This window comes from Tupaia chinensis, unplaced genomic scaffold, assembly GCF_000334495.1.
Source record: "Tupaia chinensis unplaced genomic scaffold, TupChi_1.0 Scaffold148488_1, whole genome shotgun sequence".
NCBI lineage: Eukaryota > Metazoa > Chordata > Mammalia > Scandentia > Tupaiidae > Tupaia > Tupaia belangeri.
The window spans coordinates 156,470-162,766 of NW_006208337.1; positions in this window are offsets into that span (position 1 = coordinate 156,470).

Sequence of the window (6,297 nt, forward strand, 5' to 3'; positions counted from 1 at the left end):
CCAGCGACATAGCCATTACGCTAACTGCTGGTCCTGAGAAGCAGTTTTTGATTCATTTGGTCTTTTTTATTTTTTAATGATTTATTTCATGTTATTATCATTTTTAAAAAATTACTATGGGGCACACATGCTCACCAGAAAGAAAAGGAGAGAGAGAAGGAAAGTCAGAAAGCAAGTCACCAGGTCTGGAACTCGAACCGTGGTCAGCCACGTGGAAATGCAGTGCTCCAGCCATCACACCACCTACTGGCCCCAGTTCATTTAGTCTTTTAGAAGCTTATGTTCGTCAATAAAAAGTGCATCCCCTTGTTTCTGAGATATCTAGGACCCCTGTCCTCCCACTCCCCCCCTACAATGCTCCATAGTTGAGTAACATTTATGTTAAAATTTCTCCACTGTGACCACCATAATTATTACTTTTTTTTTTTTAAATAAATCAGAAAGCAAGTCACCAGGTCTGGAACTCGAACCGTGGTCAGCCACGTGGAAATGCAGTGCTCCAGCCATCACACCACCTACTGGCCCCAGTTCATTTAGTCTTTTAGAAGCTTATGTTCGTCAATAAAAAGTGCATCCCCTTGTTTCTGAGATATCTAGGACCCCTGTCCTCCCACTCCACCCCTACAATGCTCCATAGTTGAGTAACATTTATGTTAAAATTTCTCCCCTGTGACCACCATAATTATTACTTTTTTTTTTTTTATATATATGCACCCATTTCTCTAGAGAAACACGGATTCTGAGATGGAGGAGTCCCAGCCTCCTTGGATCCAGATGAACCGATTTCTCCCTATTTCCTGGCACCTTTTCTATCTAAGGTTGTCTGTTGGACCCAGTGCAGTATCTGTCAGACCCAATCTGACTTTGGTCATGGTCTGGATCAGAAATGCTCACATAAACACAGGCATGGTGACACAGGTCGTGAAACTGCGGCCGAGAGGGCAGGCGGAGTGAACTCTAGGCAATGACAAAGCAGCACAAAGGCTTTCCAAGTGGCCGCTCCGGATCTCATTGCGCCTAAAATCAAGAAAGTCCCTCTGGGAGCCGGCGGGTGAGGTGGCATGGTGCTTAGGGTGTGGGACTTCCATATGGTTTTTTTCCCTTAGTCTCCCAGTCTCTCTCTACCCTATAGCAAATTGAAAAATAATAATAATAATAATAAATAAAAGTAAATAGTTCTTTTTAAAGAAGGACGGGCCCAGCCACAGGTTGAAGTTGTTCTCATGTCACTGTGCCCTGCTGGAGCCATGTGGAAGACTGGGTTTGGATCTGGGTTGACCTGAAACAGGCTGGGTGTGTGCTCCTGGCAGGCTGCGGCTGAGAGGTAGGGGTGCAGTATGAATGAGGCCTTGCCAAGGGTTCTTGCATCCTTTTTCTCTCAAAGGACTCAAATAGATATTTCTCCAAGGAAGATATGCAAACAGCCACCAAGTACGTGAAAGGATACCCAACATCACTAATGATCGAGGCCACGCAAGCCAAAGCCACGAGGCACTGTTTTCTGCCTGGGAATGCCACCAGGAAAGCATATTGTAGTCTCTCCTCCCATTGCCATCATATCTAAGTCAGAGTCTGCCGGGGTCCAGCCTCGGCGTGGGTGGGTTATCTCGACGAAGGTGGCGAAGGTGAACAGAAGACAGAGGCCTCGATGCCTTTCATGCACGTCCTATGCCGGTGCTCGAGATCCCAAGAGAATGGAGAAGGGATTGCAGCATGGCCATCCGCCTGGGGAGTGATTTTTCGCTCTCTGTCTTTCTCTCTGTCTCTCTGGCTCGCTCACGCACCCTATAGCAAACAAAACAAAACAATGCTTAAAAAAAAGAGAGAGAGTTCAAACAGCTGTGGAAGCTCATTATTGGAGGCTTGCGCTTTGAAACAAAATGATGAGAGCTTGAGGAGCCATTTTGAGCTATGGGGAACACTCACAGACTGCCTGGTGGTGTAAGATCCAAACACCAAGGGCTCCGGGGGTTTTGGGTTTGCCACCTGTGCCACTATGCAGGAAGTGGGTGCAGCCACGAATGCAAGGCCACACTAGGTATATGGAAGAGCTGTGGAACCAAAGAGGACTGTCTCAAAAGAAGATTCTCAGATACCGGGTGCCATTTGCTTGTTGGTGGCATTAAGGCAGACACTGAAGAACATCAATTATGGGACTACTTTGAGCAGTATGGGAAAATTGAAATGTTGAAATCATGACTGATTGAGGAAATACCAAGAGGGGCTTCGCTTTTGTAACCTTTGGTGTTCGTGACTGTAAGTAAGATTGGCATTGGGGCTGGCAGGTGGTATGGTAGTTAAGGACGCTGGACTCCCCACATGGCTGACCATAGTTTGAGTCCTGTACTTGGTGGCTTGCTTTCTCACTCTCCCACTCTCTCTTTCTGTCCCTCTCTGGTCAAATTAAAAAATATAAATAAATAAACGAATAAAGTTAAACAAAATAATACTTTTTAAAAAATCAGCATCCAGGGGACCACCAGACTGGTCCAGTTGCTGGACTCGCATATGGCCAACCACGGTTTGAGTCCTGGACCTGGAAGCTTGAATCTCATGCTGGACACATGTGCGTGCATGCCTAAGATCCTGAGAGGAGAATGGAGGATAAAGGATTGTGGCATGGCCATCCTCCCCTTGGGGATGATTTCTGTCTCTGTCTCTCTGTGTCTCTCCAGTGAACACATGCACCCTATAACAAAAATCTCTCAAAAAACCCCGTCACTCAGAAATACCACACTATGAAGGCCAGCAGGTGGTGTGGTGGATGGGGGCGCTGGACTCCCACATGTCAGACTGTGGTTTGAGTCCTGGACCTGGCGGCTTCCCTTCTCAGTTTTCCTCTCTGTCTCTCTTTCTCTCTCTCTCTCTCTTTCCCCCCTCTCTAGTTAAATTAAAAATAAATAAATAAAGTTAAATAAAATCATTCTTTAAAAAAAGGCAGAAATACCACAGTGTGAATGGCTACAACCATGAAGTAATAAAAACCCTCTCAAAGCAGGAGATGGCTAGTGCTTCCTCCAGTCCAGGTGGTTGAAGTGGTTCTGGAAACCTTGGTGGCGATTGTGGAGGTGGTTTTTGTGGAAGCGACAACTTTGGTCATGGAAGAAGCTTCAGTGGTCACAGTGGATTTCGTGGTGAGACAGTGGAAGTGGGATGGCTATAATGGATTTGGTAATGATGGAAGCAATTTTGCAGGTGGTGGAAGCTACGATTTTGGCAATCACAACAATCAGTCTTCCATTTTTGGAGCCATCAAGGGAGCATTGGAGGCAGGAGTTCTAACCCCTGTGGCAGTGTTGCAAGAAAACAGAAGCCACCATGGAGGGAAAACACAGCACTCTGGAGAGGAAAAAGGGGAACTCTTTTTTTTTTTTTTTTTGGAGAGGTTTTTGCTACAGGGCATGTGTGCTCGCCAGAAAGACAGAGAGAGAAAGCAAAAAACCACCCCCTGGGGGTTGGCCACACCATAATCTCTCCTCCTCTCGGGATCTTGGGCACACACGCACACATGCCCAGCATGAGTTTAAACCATTGGGTCCAGGATTTGAACCACAGTTGACTACATGGGAGTCCATTGACATAGCCATTATGCCAACTGCTGGTCCTGAGAACTCTACTTTTCTAGCAGGGCATGGAGGCTGAATTGGGGGAGGGGTGGTTTCAGCGTGTTTGGAGTGTCTTATCAGGGAAAAGACTCAGTGTCTGCCCTAATACAAAGCTGGCAGAGAAGCAGGGAATTTAACCTCCTCAAGGCCTCTAGCCACTCAACAGCCCATGGGAGGGGCAGCTAACTCACAGGGGAATAGAAAGCCCAGGTAGTTATCAGCCCTGGATTTCTTTAAGGTCACTCATAAGTTCTGGGCTGCTCCACATCAGTAGTGGAGGCCAATACTTTGTCAAACCATAAAGCCAAAAAAAGTCTACGGCAGTTCCAGTAGCAATAGTAGCAGAAGGGTTTTTTTTTTTAAAGAATTATTTAATTTTGTTATTATTATGTTTTAAGTTGACCAGCAAGAGACAGAGAGAGACAGGAAAAGTGAGAAAACAAGCCGTCAGCTCTGGGATGTGAACAGTAGTTGACCATGTGGGAATCCAGCACCTTAACCACCACTCCCCCTGGCAGCCCCACAGATTTTAATTACTGCCAGGAAACAAAGCAGGAGAGGAGAGCCAGAGAAGTAACCGAGAAGCTGTAAGTTACAACAGATTGGTGAACTCAGTCCAAAGCAGTGGTGGCAGGGCTGAGCTGCTGCAGAGAAGACGTGTTTCAGACAGCACTCATGTGCATGGGCAAAAACACGAGGACTGTGATTGCGACTAATTGGACAACAGGTTATTTTAGTTTCTGCCCTGTGGAATGCATAAAGCATTCCAGTGAAAGGTTTTTATTTAGATTATTTTATGCCCATGCTATTGAATGAAAAATGTAATTGTCTGACCGCGACAATGAATACATATGTCTTTTTTTTTTTAAGAGGGATTTTTGCCACAGGGCATGTGTCTTTGCCAGAGAGATAGAGAGAGACAGAGGAATAGAAAGCGAGAAATCACCCCCCAGTGGGGATGGCACGCTGCAATCCCTTCTCCTCCATTCTCCTCCTGGGATGTTGGGCACACATGTGCACATGCCTGGCGTGAGTTTAAGCCACTATGTCCGGGACTCAAACTGCCGTCGGCTACATGGGAGTCCAGTGACATAGCCATTACTTACGCCAACTGTTGGTCCCATCTTTTTAAAACAAAAACAAAAACAAGGGGCCAGCAGGTGGCATAATAGTTACGTTGTTGAACTCCCTCATGGCTGATGGTGGTTCGAGTTCCAGACTTAGTGGCTTGAAAATTGGGCTTGCTGTGTGTGTGCCTGATCTTCCCAGGAGGAAGATGGAGAAGGGATTGCAGCATGGCCATCCCCCCGGGAGGTGATTTCTCACTTTTCCTCTTACTGTCTCTGTCTCTCTCTCTCTGGCGAGCACACATGCCCTATGGCAAAACCTCTAAAACAAAACAAAACAAAACAAAATAAAACAAAACAGGGACTAGCAGTTAGCATAATGGCTATGTCGCTGGACTCCCATGTAGTCGACCGTGGTTCACGTCCCGGACCCGATGGCTTAAAACTTAAAACTCACGCCAGGCATGTGTGCGTGCGTGCCCAAGATCCCAAGAGGAGAATGGAGGAGAAGGGATGGCGGCGTGGCCAACCCCCCTGGGGGGTGATTTCTCGCTTTCTGTCTCTCTGTCTCTGTCTGTCTGGCGAGCACACGTGCCCTATAGCAAAAACCTCTCCTAAAAAAAATAATAAAAACAAAACAAAACAAAACAGGGACTAGCAGGTGGTATAGTGGTTAAGGCACTGGCCTCCCACATGGCCAACCATGGTTTGAGTCCTGGATCTGGATGCTTGAAATTCACATCAGGTGCATGTGTGTGCGTGCCCATAATCCTGAGAGGAGAATGGAGGAGAAGGGATTGTGACATGGCCATCCTCCTGGGGGTGATTTCTCACTTCCTCTCTGTTTCTCTCTGTCTTTCTGGCTAGCACATGTGCCCTATAGCAAAAACCTCTCTAACAAAACATGAGATATTGGGGGCAGGTCAAACATAATACTGGACTAGCAGATGGCATGGTGGTTATGTTACTGGACTCCCACCCGGCCAATTGCAGTTCAAATCCCAGACCCAGTGACTTGAAAATCACGTTGGGCACATGTGCGTGCATACCAAGATCTTGAGAGGCAAGGGAGAAGAACCCACCATGCAGTCCAACTCCAGGGACTATCATGGCTGCATGTCTTGCTGATATCACGGTCAAAAGGACCCAAAAACCTGAAGTTAGAAAAGTTCAGCAAGAACGCGCTATCATAACTGCCAAAGAAACAAAACGACTAAGCAAGCATCTAAAGACAGCTATGGCTGCTGCACGGCTCCCACAAAGGCAGCACCTAAGCAGAAGACTGTAAAGCCTGTGAAGGTGTCTGCTCCCAGAGTGGGTGAAAAATACTAATTTAGCCGATAATATTTTTTAAAAAAAGATCTAACTATAAAAAAAAATGTCAGGACCAGCAGTTAGCGTAATGGCTATGTTGCTGGACTCCCATGTAGTCAACTGTGGTTTGAGTCCCAGACCTGGTAGCTTAAACTCACACTGGGCATGTGTACCTACATGCCCAAGATCCCAAGAGGAGAATTGAGGAGAAGGGATTGCGGCATGGCCATCCCCCTTGAGGGGTGATTTCTGGCTTTCTGTCTCTCTGTCTTTCTCTGTCTGTCTGGTGAGTGCATGTGCTGTATAGCAAA